This window comes from Emydura macquarii, unplaced genomic scaffold (assembly GCF_026122565.2).
Source record: "Emydura macquarii macquarii isolate MOO-44397 ecotype Brisbane River unplaced genomic scaffold, CSIRO-AGI_Emac_v2 contig_1644, whole genome shotgun sequence".
NCBI lineage: Eukaryota > Metazoa > Chordata > Testudines > Chelidae > Emydura > Emydura macquarii.
In genome coordinates, this window is record NW_027131781.1 from 25,340,544 (window position 1) to 25,356,100 (window position 15,557).

Genomic DNA, 15,557 nt, shown 5'->3' on the forward strand with positions numbered 1-15,557 from the left:
TGGAAGGTGAATAAATTATTACTGTAAATTATTCTGATGAAGTGGCTTTTATTAGAAGTCCAGACACAAAAGGTGCTTGCTGATTGGCTCCCAATGATGTCATACCTTGAACAAGAGTAAAATGCAGAGATAAGAATTTTCTCTTCTGCATTTTGTATATAATTTTCATTTTATACTGGCAGTAAAACCTCATCTGCAGTGCCTTTCACTGCGTGTGTGTGGGAGTGGGAATTGCACTGCGTGGTTGATGAAAGCACAGTGGTCTTTGCTACTCATTCTTGCAATGAACCTAAGGCGAGCAGTTTTAATCCAGAAATGCATGGTGTTGTATTGCTCCCTCAACAACTCCCCCATAACCCGCCAGTTTCCTCAGGAAGGTGAGGTAGGGATCTGCATTTTTTTGGCTCACTTGTACCTATAGTCAGCCTGATGGAGAATTTGCTATTTACAGGATTTGCTATTTACAGGCTGACACTTAACAAGTGCAGCTAGCAGCAAGGGACCCATCCTGTATTCCAACCTGAGCGTGCAAGCAGGGGTTTGAATGGAGCAGAGCAGAGAATTCCCAATAAGTAATTTATTTTGCAGAATTTACCTTTTCTCTCTCTATCAATTGATTTGCAAAATTCTCAGCTGTGTGCAAAATAATTTGCAAATTCCTACAGGGAACAATTCTCTGCTAGCAAGGAATGTTCATGCTGGCCAGGTCACTTACATACATCACATGCTATCATTTCTCTTCCCTCATTAGATGTGCCATCAAATATATGCCATGAAATTCGCTTTTGACAAACATTCAAGCTTTCACCTTTGCCTGTTGTGAGTATTCATGCTAGGAAAGGTTGATTGCCAGAATGTCTGCAGAAAGCAAACCTGAACACACTACTAATGGGGTTGAATTGGAATGCACTTTCAAATTCAAATGGACATGCTTGCACACATTTTTCCAGTTTTTGTTAAGTTCAGGTTTTGAGTGCATCTGGTTTTACTCTCTCACACACACACACACACACACACACACACACACACACTTGTCCTACAAGGGCAGAAAGCAAACACAGGTATCCTTTGGAAGATGCTGTATGCTTTGTAGTTCTCCCAGATGGCTGCATTGGCAAAATCAGACATCAGACCTGTCAGAGAGCTCAGGGATGGTTATACCTGCCATTCGCAGTCTTGTGGATTGTGACTCTCAGGCCTGATCTACTCTTATAAGTTAGTTGGATGTTGCTACATCCATCCGTGGTGTGAAAAAACCTACACCCCCGAATGACATAGCTATGCTGACCTAAACCCCAGAATGCAGATGCAGGTATGTTGACAGAAGAATGCTTCCATGACTGATGTAGCTACAGTCACTGGGGCCTGGCCTACCCCAGCACGGAGTTTGACCTAGTTATGTTGCTCAGGGATGTGAAAAATTCACACCCCTGAGAGACATAGTTAAGCCAACCCAGCCCCATCACTCAGCTGACATAAGAATTCTTCCATTGACCTAGCTACTGGGGGCAACAGAAAAACCCCACCATCACTGCAGCAAGTGTCTATGGCACTACACAGCCACTGTAGGGTGTGTAGTATAGGTAAGCCTACAGGGAGGTGGTGTTCCTACACTGACGGAAAAACCCCTTCCACTGATGTTGGGTGTGTCTACACTATGGGTTTATCCCATTCCAATGATGTAGCTAGACCAGTATAGTCGCTGTAGTGTAGACATACTACACACAGTGAGGTTCCCAGCACTTCTCTGGCATGGGGGGAGGTGGCTGACCTGTTCCCATTCACTCTCTCTCATCTTCTGTTGAAGGGGATTTGCTCAGTCATGGGCCCCACTTGAACACCCAGAGCTTCTCACAAACAACTGCACGCCAGTTCCCAGGTATGTCATTTGAAGTTCCATGGGAGCACATGCAGAGGACTCTGGGTCACGGCTGAAGAGGAGCAGGTATGAGAGGCTGAGTGTAGTACACAGTCTAAAAATAATTTGAAACAAGGGGTTCTCAGAGAGGCTCTTTCTCACCATACACATGAACAGCATGTGTGAGAAGGAGACCTGGGCTGAGATCAAACTTTTGGATCCAGAGTCAGATCTACATCTGAGACTTTGCCTCAGTTTGAGGAAGGCAACAGAATGGAGTGGGAATCCCAACTCCTGGATTTTATTCCTGCCGTTGCCACTAACTCACTGTGTGAGCTGGCATAACAGTAATCTCTGCCTTAGTCTCCCCACCTGTAAAATGGGAGGTTATTATAAAGCACTCTGAAGTGCTCACATAAAAGTGCTCTAGAAATAAAAAGCTTTGCTGCTGCTGCTGCTGTTGTTGTTATTTGGCGTTGTGCCTCCGTCCATCACAGAGACAGACCTGAGCTGGGAAGCTCAGATCTGCATGTCAATTCCCTTAAAGCTCAGGGGAAGAGGGTTTGGATTTGAAATTCTAGTTCAGGACCATCTCCAATTTTAAAACAACTCCACTGGCAAAAATGAGAACAAAATATGAGATAAAATACAGCTGGCCAGAGATCAGAATAATCATCATAGGTCTAATTCTGCTACTCTTACCCATTGGATGTGGGATTTTGCTCTTCCAATTGACTTCGGGTGGAATGGGGAGGGAGGGACAACAAATGTTATAAACCAAATAAGCAGCAAAGAAGGATCTGGCCCATCTGTTTACCACTGGCCTTAGACTGAAATTTCCTATATCATTCAGATTTTTAATGAAGTTGTTTTTGATGTGTCAATCTTCCCCTCCCTTTCACTTGAGGACATTATTAGAACCATGTATGGATTATAATACATAGACGGCTGTTCTGGGATGATATGAATCAAAGCGCTGAATGTGGGATTTAGCTTAATTAATCGTGGCTGTCAGATGACGGTATTGATCTCAGATTGAGACGTGCTGTATTGGCCTGGAGGGTAATTATTGCAGGGCAGAGTAGCAAGGCGCTGTGGCCTTCCTCGGAGCCTGGGCCCAAGGAAGGGCTGCAATGCCCCCACTAAACAGATCAGGACCCTGCAGGCCACAGACCCTGGGAGCAGAGGGGCAGGGCCAGGACCGGAAGGGGAAGTAGAAAAGGCCGGCTTAGCAGCTCAGTTAGGGGGAAGCTGCTGGCAGAGAAGGATGGCTGTTCCCAGAGGCTGTGGGCTGGGCCTGACCCAGGCCCCGCAGCGGTGCCAAGCAAACACCCCACTGACTGGAGCCACCAGGGCCTGCCAGGGCTGCCGGGCCTAGGGATTGGGAAGGGCTACCAGGCCCTAGTGACTGGGAAGTGCTACTGGAGGCTGCTGACTGGGAGGGACCCCCAAGGCCAGCCATGACCCAGAGGAGCTGTCTGTTCCCTGGGATCCGCCGGAGCTGCCTGAGCCCTATAGACTCCTTGCCAGCCCTGCCCGCTGAAGGGCCAGGGGCTACAGACTACTTGGCAGCCCTGCCCTGCTTGAGGACCAGGGTCTGTAGACTCCTTGCCAGCTCTGCCTTGCCCAGGGGCTGGGGCCAAAGACTCGCATAACCCACTGACTTTTTCTGTAGAGCAAGGTGCTGTGTCCTTCCTTGGAGCCTGGGCCCGAGGAAGGGCTGCGATGCCCCCGCTGGGCTGAGCTGCCAGCCTAAAGGCAGGTAGCGTTAAATGTTTTGGTAGGATGATATTTGGCAATTGCAGTGTTATGGGAGGGAAACAGAGAGGTAGGTAGGTAGGAAGGGTGCGTGCGTGTGCCCCAAATCCATTTATCTTAATAATCAAGCCTCAGCAACTACCCTGTAGTCTTAAGTCTTCTCCATTTGTCTGAATAATCCAGCCTGATCCAGTGTGAGAAGGAAACAATTATCCAGAAGTCCTAGATCTTCCCCATAAATTCTTTGGGTCTGTGTGAGACAAACATTTTATAGAATTGAGGCCCTGAATACGTGAGGGGAAATGGATGAGGTTATTGATCGGAAATGCTCAGATTTTGCCTGAGATGCAAGATAAATGAGGTGGGTTACTAGAAGGTGAAGGATAGTAGAGCGCTTAAGAAAATGGCAGATGTCCTTGCATTAACTAACCCTCTTATCACGCTCTGCAACACATCACCTCCTGTCTGCCTCTCAGCATCTTCCCCTCTACTGAATCGTAAGCCTTTAGCCATGAGCCAGCCAATTTACAATCTCAGAGGTGTAACACCAAATCTGCAACTGAGGAGATGTAGGGCAGCTCTGGTGGGATTTTAAATGAAACCGCTGGAGCTGCAGGAAGAATGAAAGGTACCTCCCCTAGCAGAGAGGGCAGATGGAGTCAAGGCTGTAGCTAGCAATCTGTGTGCACAAACGCTGGCCAGCCCATTGCTCCCTGCCCGCAGGATCTCCATAATCTCCCAAGGCAGGCCTGCTGTTACAAACACTCTCATCACTAACGCAGCGGGTATAGTTAGGCAGAGAGAGCACAAGATCTAGCAGGGGGTTAATAAAAGGCTTGATGCAGAACAAAAAAGCCTGTCAGTTGGCATGAGATGTGCTCCCCCCAGGAAATTAAAAATGATACCCTGCGGTGTACACTGTCTTCACAGTGGGATGGGCCCGGGCCCTGGGAAAGAAGGGGGATGGGAGGGCTGGTTTGGAAGATATAGGGAGAAAAGACGAGGTGTCACAAATCTCATCGCTTTACTATTTTTAAAACTAATAAATTAGGAACTGCTTAAAGGCAGGGTCTAACCAGATGCCTCACAACTCTGGTGATGTCAGAACGCACTCCGGTGTCACGTGTTGTCACCAGGAACCCTTCCTGCCTGGGGTGAGCTAGGCAATGGCCTGGAAGAGTTGCAGGGCCCTTTCCCCATGGGTTTGGATATGTCAGAAACCACCATCTCCTGAAGATCCAAAGGATGTTTCCATGGAAATGGGGGAACACCCTGCTGAGGCATTAGACCCCCTATCCTGTTTAGACTGCAGCTGGCAGCTTCTGGTGGTATTATAAACAAAAGTCACAAACAATTTTGTTACAACCCATGGTGGTTATTCTGTCCACTCTTCCCTTTGGGCTGGACAGACTCTACGCTTTCTAGCATTTTATTTTTTCCCTCCAAATTCTGGAATCATTGGGCTTCAAGGTGAATCTTGCACTCCTATTTTCTGCCTGTTATTGCCTGTTTTGTGCAGGGTACTGTTCCTAACCCATGGAAGATTGCACTAAAACTGGTGGGAAAACCAGGATTTGCCATGCTGTGAAGCAGGGAAGGAACAGAAAGCACACAGCGCCCTCTCGTGCATTCTGGCCACACTCCAGCTTCAGCAACCCGCAGGGCACCATGACTAGTAAAATCTTATGAGCCTCAGACCAACACGTACACAGCCTATTCTGCTCATTTGTGACTTGATAAAAACTCCCTCCTCTGCCAGATCTGCAATTCCCACCCACCCCCCATCACAAGTTGCAGGAGGAGTCAGATTTCCTTCAATCCAGGGAACCTGGCTTAGTGGCTTTTACAGGCGCTGAGCTCCTGCAGCTCCCATTGAAGAGACAGGGTAGCAGGCCCTGCAAGAACTGCATCCCAAAATTCTGGGCCAAATCCAGTGGCCTTTCAACTCCCACAGGCAGCCAAATCCCTCCTCCCAATCTCAGGTCTCATTTCCCCCAACATGGCCTGTCCCCACTGTTTCTACGAACAGCTGATCAATTCAGATAAGCATAAATTGTGTTACCTAAGGCTTCACTGGATGCCAGTATCTGGCACCAACGGCAGCAACTGTGCAGCAGAGCAATTCCAATACCGGGGACCATCATTTTCCTGATTCACTGTTTAAAAAAAAAAAAAAAATTCAACGTTTCTTGTGAGGGTGTCAAATCTTCTCTCAGTCCTACCAGTAAATGATTGCAAAAGAAATGGAGAAATGAAGGCCAACTCTGAGGGAGCCGGGCTGATTTCTGCAGCCCACAGACTCCTGGGATGGAGGGCATTGGCACTGTTTTATTCCTTAGTATGTGCAGGAGAGGTGGAAGGTCACTCCCTCAAAGAAATGATCACTGCCCTAGAGGTTAAGCTTGATGTTTTATAACGATCAGTGTCTTCTGTAGACAGAAGGATGGAATCCATGTGGGACTTGTCCAATTGTTGACAAATTGGAAAAGTCCAGAAAAAAACAGCATGTGTGATCTGAGGTCTGGGAAACCTACTTTCTAGTGAGAGACTAAAGAAATTCAGTCTATGTAGTTTATCCACGAGAAGATTAAGAGGTGATTTGATCACAGTCAACATGGGAAAGGGATTTCTGATAATAAACAGCTCTTTAATCTAGCAGAAAAAGGCATAAAAGATCCAATGGCTGGAAGCTGAAGCTAGACAAATTCAGACCAGAAATACGGTGCTAACTTTTAACAGTGTGAGAGTAGTTTACCATTGGGACCCCTTAACTAGGGATGTGATGGACTCTTCATCACATGAAGTCTTTAAATCGGGATTGGATATCTTTCTAAAAGATCCTCTCTAGCTCTAAGAGATGTTATGGGGCTGGTTGCAGGAGTTCCTGGTCTCTAGCCTATGTTAAGCAGGTCAGACCTAATGGTCTCTGTGGTCTTTTCTAGCCTAAAACTTTATGAATCTATTACTCTTTTAGGGCTTGCATTACCGGGGCTGAGCAGTGACTGAGCCAGGTTAAGATTGAGATTAAAACCTGTACTCTGGATGATGGAAATGCTTCCCCTGCTCAGGCACCTTTGTGGACCCGGGCCCTTGCCCCTTCTTTAGCGCTATAGTTCTTTCCTGACCTTGTGCAGAGCAACACTTCCCAGAGCTTTATCCCCAGAGGTCCAGCTTCTTGTCTGCCTGTCTGTGTCTCTTTCCTGGCCCCTTTGCTAGAACGCCCATCTCAGGAGACGATCCCCCTTGAACTCCTGCCTCTCTTCTTCTGCCCTGAAGTCCTTCCTTTATTAGTCACCTCTACTCCTCTCACCTGGGACTAGGTCACCCACCTCCCCCCTACCTGGGCCTTATATTAAATTTGGGCCTGGCCCACCCTCCAGGTGCAACCAGGTGCACTAATTGCTCCTGTGTCCAGTTAACCGTTTCTCTGTTAGTGTGGGGTGTATACCATCCATCACACCACTCATTCTGAACTGTGGCTGCGTTGTGTGCCCTCTTTCTTTATTGTTAATCCAGGCCTCGCAACTTTTAAATCATCCCTAACTTTTCAATAATCTATTCCACACCAAGAAAAACAACTGCAAGGCTATTGCTATCTAACTTCCAGGCCCTCTTGTGCTGTGTTCCTAGGGCTCCACTATAAAATAGGCCCATGATGTTGACATTTGTGTTTAATCTTGTGGGTCTAAATTTGATAACAAGCACTGTCATTGTTTGGAGGGTACATACAGTATCATGAGTTCTGTTTTCTTTCCCTTGGCTTGCCATGCCCTGCTTTCTTTTTATGGCAGCATGGCCTAGTGGGTAAAGCCCTGGACTGGGACTCAGGAGGCCTAAATTCTATTCCCAGCTCTGCCACTGGCCTGCTGGGTGACCTTTAGCAAGTCACTTTCTCTCCCTCCACCTCAGTTTCTCCATCTTCAACAGGTGATTGTGAAGTCCTCATCACTGGAGGTATTAAAGAACAGGTTAGACAAACACCTGTCAGGGATGGTCAAGTTTTGCTTGGTCCTGCCTCAGCGCAGGAGACTGAACTTGATGACCTCTCGAGGTCCCTTCCAGTTCTACATTTCTATTATTCTATGAAAATGGGGATAATGATACTGAATTCCTTTGTAAAGTGCTTTGAGATCTTTGGATAAAAGTAGCTATAGAAGATCTAGGTATTATTATCATTCATATTATTGTATTATTGTTTGTATTGCTATTATTTCTTAGCTATATCTAACATCCAATAAAAGTACATTTAAAAATAAAGGTTTTACTCCCATGAAAGATTTCAGGGAATGACGTGCCAGAATTAAAGTCCTCCCTGGGCTCTTCAAGAGAAAACACAGGTCCTGGAAACTCCGAGGAGCTGATTTTGCAGTTGGATATGTCAAGCGGGTCCCTGCACCTGTGGGAAGCCCGGTTATGAAAAGCAGTGTGATCTGCTGGTTATGGCTTTGGACTGGAAATGAGGAAACGTGGAGTATATTCCCACCTCTGTCACTGACTTGCCATGTGACTTTGGGCAAATCTCTTCGTCTTCCTGGGCTTTGTTTCCCCTCCCACTTGTTATCCATCTTGTCTATTTAGATTGTAAGCTCTCTAGAGCAGGGACTGTTTTTTCCTCTGTGGCCCTGATCCTGTCAGGACCTTTACCTGCCACTCTAATGCAAATAATATTAACTGAAACAGTAAAGACTCAAAAGAGCAATCGGCAGTATAAATCAGTCACATGGCTTACTTGTGATATCGAGAACTGTACCTTTAAGCAATTTAGCTTCTCAGACAGGAAAACTGGGGATCCCCTTGATCCTAGTGTGATTCCTAACCACCGCATGCTTCAGCCACAATCACATATTACCTACAATCAGTGCATTAACATTGTAACACAGACACTGCCTTCTCTCTTCTCATTAGCCCACTTTCTCTTTTGGCCTGTGTCTTCGGAGGCTTCCTCCGGTGGGTCCCATGAATGAAATGGCAAAGAGCTATTAGATGTGATGTGAGCATCACTATAACCCTGCAGAGCGCGTGATGCCTTCGCCTGAAGATTTTGCATAAGGATGGAGACCTCTGCAGCGTCACCTGTGCTCTCTCTGAGCTTGCAAGAGGCATGTGATGAAGACCTCCTGGGTAAGTCATGTATTGGGCCCAGATGTCCCCTGCTTAGGCTCTTTGTCCATGTAGCTGTAAATGGAGTGGTTAGATTGCCTCGAAGGGAAGATTACTGTCTGTGGTGGGCCCTCAGCCCCTGCTTGACTACTTCTAATGGTTTAGGGGAAACTAACTATTGTCAGAACGCTTGCCCTGAGAAAAGCCAGTCAAAGATTTTGATACAGCCAAGTTGGGTCCCTTACCAGAGTTATCTCCGTTGCCATAGTAATTGTCTAGCATATAGGGCTGGCATGGCTGCATCAATAGGCAGGCTTGTTGGAATTCTTTAGTGCACTTGCAAAGCCTGATTGACCCAGTTACCACAGCCGGCCCATACAGGGCAGCCTTATGTCTCTGTGCTCTGAGCACGCATCCGGGTTGGTGCAGTAAAAGTGGCTCTTATTTTGGTGCCTTTTGTGTATTCTTTCATATTCTTTGACGCCTGACCTCTGTGCATTGCTGTTAGCCACTTCCTGCATTAGGAAGCCGCTGGCGTCCTGGTAGAGCTTTTCAGCTAGTGTTTCACTCTTATCCAGAGCCCTCAGTTTGTCTTTGCCTGTTTTCCAGCGTTCTACAGGCATGTAAGTGCTTCATGGTTATTAAACTTCCATAGTATTTCCCACGGTCTGGCTTCCCACTTGAAGTGGAGGATTGCTTCCATGTAGTCTCTCAGATCAAGCTTTTTACTGAGGCATTATCTCTTGATAGAGGGGAAAGCAAAGGAATTCCCTCAGAACCCCAGGGAAACCAAGGATTCTTTTGTCTCTTGTCATTTCTGGAATAAAGGCCCCCAAACTACAGGCTGCACTGGGGAGCACTAGGGAGGAGGGGGCAGGGATGATGTAGGGTGAATTATCATCCATGTTTTTCAAACTTTTAGGACATTCTGCCTAGCAGCGTTGCACATCTTTCTGACTCCTTCCACAGTCTGGAGTCAGTCTTTGTATTTTTGCAGCCATTCCTCTTGTTTTCTTTTCCTGCTGCTCATCGTGTTCACCTTCCAATGTGTCTCATTTCTGTTCGGAGGATTTAATTTTATAGGTGGATACATTTTTGGCAGCATTTTTTCCCCCACTTTAGTCTGGACGACAGCTGCCAGGCTCCCGGCTTTTTCATTCTGTGCAGCTGCCTCAGGTAGTGTGGAATATGCATGATGCTTGAGTCGCACATGGGGCACTGCCTTTCCATGCCCTCTGCAAAGAGAAAGCAACAGAAAATATTAAATGTATGGAAAACTTTACAGGTCTTTTGAAATAACAAAGACAGGCTGACATTCATCCCTGTTCAGAGAACCTGCATAAAGCCCATCTGTCACTGAAGTATTCAAAATAGTGTTTTAGAGGGACTTCAGGGATGTATCAGTTTTATGCTAACCCTTTGCATTGTGGTCAGTTTTTCTCTCTGAGAACAAGGAAGGTATTTTCCCTGTGCTTTATGTTCCAGTTCCTCCATTGCATGATCACTTTCATTTTCTTTCTCTGTTTTGAAGTTCTCTGATATTTTTTTCTTCAGAATCACTCTGTATTCTCACTTCTTCCCAAGGAGAAATGCAGCTAGCTAGTTCTTCGCAAGTTGCTTGTGTGAGAAAGCAGTCATCTGTCTGGAGATGCCTTTCACTCACAGATGCAGATCGGTTTTCACATGAAGCCACAATTACTTCCATAGGTGCACCTTATAGTTGTACCAAATGCTCTACCACTACATGATGTTGCTCATCTAGGTGGCAAATGCCAGAGAAAGATATGTAAAGAAAGATCAATCTATTCAACTTCTAATAAACAGACATGAGAAAGAAATCTTTATCATGCACCATTTTTTCTGAGTAATGTCAGTTAATATATATTAACAATGGTGTGTGTGAGCAGTTTGTAATATGTACTTTGCAACATACAGCTAGTTTTGAGGGTCTCCCTGGTGAAGTTTCTAAAACAGCCATCTATCAGCTGAACAATGCACAGTTTTATGGCAAAATCCAATTTTGTTTTTCAGTAAATGTGTTGACATGTGGCTGACTAAGAATATTGCAAAAGTCAAATTATGTCAATCAGAAGAACCTCTGTCTGTGTGTTGGAAGCAGTTTCTGAGACGGATTTTTACTCTTTCCAGCTGCTGTTGTTTCAGTCTCTGGCACAGTTTCTGTGCTCAGTTGCCTGAGTGGTGCAGTGAAGGGGCAAAGGTGGCAGTGGGGCTTCTCTAATTAGACTCTTCACATGGCAAGGGCACCCCCCCGGGAATGCCCTCCCTCTATTGTGAGATCTGCAAGGAGTGGAGCAGCATAGGGCTGATGTCAGTAGCCTTTTGCTCCTCCTCCAACAGGGCAATTCTCTCCCTGCCCATTACATGCCACTGCAATGGGCCTAGGACAGGAGGCTAGAATTGCCCACCCCGATCCTAATGCTAGCGTCCAGCACAGCTGTTTGAGCCAGATACTGAACAGTTGTGCAGTGACACACGGCCACTAAGGAGACACAGTCACAGTGACAGAGTAACCTCGGCTAGCCCTCATGCAGCTTCCCCTCTGCCAGGGGAAAGACCTGCCGAGCAGCAGACCCTATGTCCATGCCCTGTTCCAGCTTCTCCATACCCACAGGGGCACAGTGTGTGGGGGGAGTCTGGGCCCCCCTTGGCCCCTGACCGAAGCTGGGTGGCATAATGGCAGAGCCCCTTCCCTGCTGCGATGACCAGGGGCAGCCGGGCTAAATTTTGACAAGTGACATCGGGACCTGGTGCATGGAGTCACAGCACCATGCAAATTTGGGGCAGCTGAGCAGGTAACCTGGGTCCACTCCTTAGCAAAAACAGATTGTGTCCCCGCATGCCACCCCTCAATCCTTATTTCACCCTGGTCCACCTTAATGTCACAAATGACATTTCTCTCCCGCTCTTTTCTTTCTAATGAGTGTTTATCTGACTGCTCTCATTTGTCCCTGTCTCTTTTCGTAGTTCTGTTCTTTCCCTTCTACTTATTTTCCTCTGAGCATGTTGGTTCTTGGCTCTGGGGCCCAGATCTTCAAAGAGATTGAGGTGTCTAACTCCCATTGAAGTCATAGGGAGTTAGGTGCCTAATTACCTTTGAGGATCTGGACTCTTTCCACTGTTGTTTTTTCAGATGGCTTGGAAGGGAAAAAGCCTCCTTCATCTAATCCATCGGGGGGGGGGGGGGAGGAGAAGAAGGGTCTGTACTAGTTGGGAGCCAAATATGACAGGACTGGAGATGGACCCAAGCAACCTTGATTCCCAAGCTTCTCTGTACCTTTCTTGAGATTACTGATGTAATTTCCTGACCTCCCTCTGCTGATGAGACTTTTCATTCTTTTAGCTTCATTGATCTTAACCCTTTGCTCCATAAAGTGAGGTCTTGTCACTGCCATTAATTCTAGGGTTTTTCACCATCACCTAGAATTCATGCCTGCTTCAGTGGCAGTGTGCACCCTTCAGGATGTGTCTGTTACAGCCTCAGCTACAGAGAGTAGCTGTTTAGCTCATGCTTTCAGCTCTGGAAGTCCCCAGCTCAGTCCTCATGCTTCAGCCAAGATAGCAGCCAGCACACCAGCAGTTCTTAAAAGAACAGGACTTAAATCAGGGGCATCATTTGCTATGGGGCAACTTTTCATAGGTGTATATACTCCATTATGCCTTCCACACCTTGCCTCCCTGCTCCATCCCCCAGACTTTGCTGGACATAGCATAATCCCTCATAATATTCTATATGCTGGCACAACATTTCTCCCCCCCCCCCAAGAATTCTTCTGAAATGACACCTGTACTTTAAATGATTAAACTTCCAAACCCAGCAGCATTTACAGTTAAAGGGGGTGGGAAGAGAAATTTTATCTGCTCAGTTGTTCACTTCTGCAAAAGCAAATGCATCTAACGTGATGATCCCATATTCTGGAGATCATTGAAACAATTGACATTTGAGGGCTTTACATTAGATGTTTATTCCAAACTGAAATTCTGGGTTCAGACTGTTAAACTGCTTAATTAAGTCATTTAAAACCAGGTGCACACCTTTCCTGTGAGAGCCTGCGTTTGATGAACTGCAGTGCTGACATGCATTTGGTGATTGCCAAGACTTGAAAGTGTTTGTTATTAACACATCACTATATAATTAGGGAACTTAGCAGGCAGCTGCGTGTTCACATCTTCCTTTTCTCTGTTTCTGACAGTGCTTGGAAGGAAGTCACTCGATGTCTTGTTAGGTGACAAGTGAAAATGAGTTTTGTGGCCACAACTGAACAACTTGGCACAATTTAGTACAGTTAGTAGGATTGGAATAGCAGGGAGTACTGCAGATCAATAGTGAGATGAACTGGCAGCGCTGTGTGTCTTATAGAGCAGAGTAGCAGGGGGTGCTGCAGTTTGGGATTGAGGTACTTTGGCAGTGTTAAGGTGAGGAATCTTGTTCAGTTTCTGAAAACACCACAGAACTCAGGTTTTAATCAGAGTTCACCTGTTCTTCTGCACAGTTCACCAGAAACTTTCAGTTTCTGAATATTTGTTAGCAGCCTACGCAGAAGCTTCTACACCTGTTACAGGTTCTATTATTCTTCCGCTAGAACAGATGCCACTGGCTAACAAACCAATCCCACTCCATTGTCGCTGGCTATTATTAAATCTCACATAAAAAATGCCAGAAATTCACACAGCACTTCATAAGCAGGACTGAGACGTGGTCCCTGCCCCAAAGCATTTACAGCCAAATTAAGCAAGGCATGGAACCAAAAGGGAAGGTTGTAGAAAGGTTATTGGAGAAGAGGAGAAGGTAGGAAGTAGATGCTAAAGGATTGGTTCAATAGAGCAGAGAAGGTGTTAGGAGACACGTGGAACATAGCTGCAGGCGTATGGGACCAGCACGATAAAAGGCATGAAACCAAGTGGGCATAAAACAAAAGAAGCAGTAAAATGAGAGGGATGTGGGATACAAAATGGGGAATAGGTCGAAGTGAGATCAAGGATCACCCCTCCACTCTGGACTCTTTGTACCACTTCAGTACTAAGTGGGCTAGGACTGAAAAGCTGAGGTTTCCTATAGTGTGGACAGTTTCAGACCAGTTTCGGGATCAGAGAATTGCAAACATCTCCAAAGCAGCTCATTCCCTTAGCTGTGCCCAGTACTTACTTGACCACCTTTTGCAAACCTTCTGTAAGCCTGAGATCAGACAGGCAAGCCCAAAGTCAGGCCTTTGAATGATCACACTGGTAAAAGCGTGCCAACTCTGAATGGCTAAGAACCATGTGCTGTGCCTGTAATTTCCCACAGCCAGTTTGCAAGCAAAAAGGAAAATGCATCATTTGTCTGTCCCCTGTTATGCTATTTTCTCCCCTTTTGTGTGAGCTTCTCCTAAATGGAACAGGCTCAGCCTTCTATAACTCAAGACCATCTAAACTGGCTTCCTCTTTTTTATTTCCTCTCCCAACAAGATCAATTAATACCATCAAAAACTGGCAAGAAGAGGATTTTCATTATAAAAGAATAACTACAGCGACGGGAATAGGGGAAATTGTTAAAATGGAGTTTTTATATAACTCTTTTAAGTTTCACATGCATTAGCTCTTTTCTCCTCCCTCTTTCTGCATGTTTAAGAAAAGGTTATTAATGGTGGTTCTTACAATTGGAGTAAGCTATTGCTAACGTGTCACACAACGTTGAACCCCAACTGTGTAATGTTTGTCGAAGTAAATAAGGTTTTTATTAACATTTTCTCTCTTCTTGGGCCTGAGCCACACCTCTCTATCAATCTGACCACCCTTTTATATACCTCCCCCATACAAAATACATGGGAAGCTGGATGGCTCCGGGGATTTGGAATAAGGGACAGACTTTCACTCCTAAACTGACAGTTTCACCTCTCATTTGACAGCTTGAGTCAATCCCAGCTCTGTATTGGCTAGAAGGAATTACCAACTGAGGCCTGTTTGATTCCTTTGCATGGGGCAAAAGTGTTGTAGATTTTTTTTTTTTTTTTTTTTTTTTTTGCAGACAGGAATCAATGTCATAAAACTAACTGTTCACTTGTCTCTACCTGGTAGTCTAACTGGAGTCCAGTGATGGAATGGGCCATAGAGACTGAACTCCAGGTGTCCCTAGAACTGGTTCCTGCAGAACATGGTTTGAAAGCTGCCTGTGTGGTCCTTGTTCTGTGGGTACAGAGAAGACTTTAGTCTCCAGGGCTGACAATCCAGCATATTTCAACAGCATCAGATTTTAAAACTAATCTCCTCCAATTGGGATTCTGGCTACCCACCTGTCTAATGTCACAAAGTAAGCAATCTGCCTGTAACCCAGCTCTCAGGTAAAACAGCACTAATAATGGAATCCCAGAACTGTACCAACATTATGAGTTGCAATCATCTTATGGGCAGGTCTAATTATGGCGTTCTATGGCAGGGCTATAAATAAACATACTCCCCCAGATTGAGACCTGATTGCGCTGAGTGGTTTTAGCGGGGGTTTCTGCTATACTCACATAGCATAGTACAACCAGTTGAATCGGAGGACCCTCCCCATCTTACACGCAACTCCTGTGGTGCTGATGGCTCCACGGTATACACTTATCACTGAGGGAACCCGCATACCAGCAACTCATCAGCTCTGAAAGCCCACCAGATGCTGCAACGAGACAAACTTAATAGGCATGAACTGTTAGTGAGTAAAAGACCTGGTGGAAGGTGGAAGGAGAAGACAGAGTGGAGAAATGCTTGGTTCTTGGGCAATGGCCAATAAAACATCTGGATGCCACTGGTACTTGGAACTGGTGTGTGTACTGTAGCTAGGGGAGGAAGCAACATAGTGCAT

The 15,557-nt window shown here is 45.9% G+C and overlaps 1 long non-coding RNA gene across 3 annotated transcripts in view; it reads right to left on the reverse strand.

The window, feature by feature from the left end:
* LOC137158231 (uncharacterized) overlaps nucleotides 1–15,557 on the reverse strand; it is a 26,386-nt gene continuing 10,829 nt past the window's right edge. The window contains exons 1-3 of one of the 3 annotated variants that reach the window (XR_010921335.1): nucleotides 8,367–8,667; nucleotides 5,679–5,772; nucleotides 1–105 (exon numbers count right to left, since the gene is read on the reverse strand). This is a non-coding gene — a long non-coding RNA (uncharacterized lncRNA). Of the gene's footprint in view, nucleotides 106–5,678; nucleotides 5,773–6,741; nucleotides 6,906–8,366; nucleotides 8,668–15,557 lie in introns of those variants that run through there. The other 2 variants (XR_010921337.1, XR_010921336.1) reach the window with 2 other exon arrangements.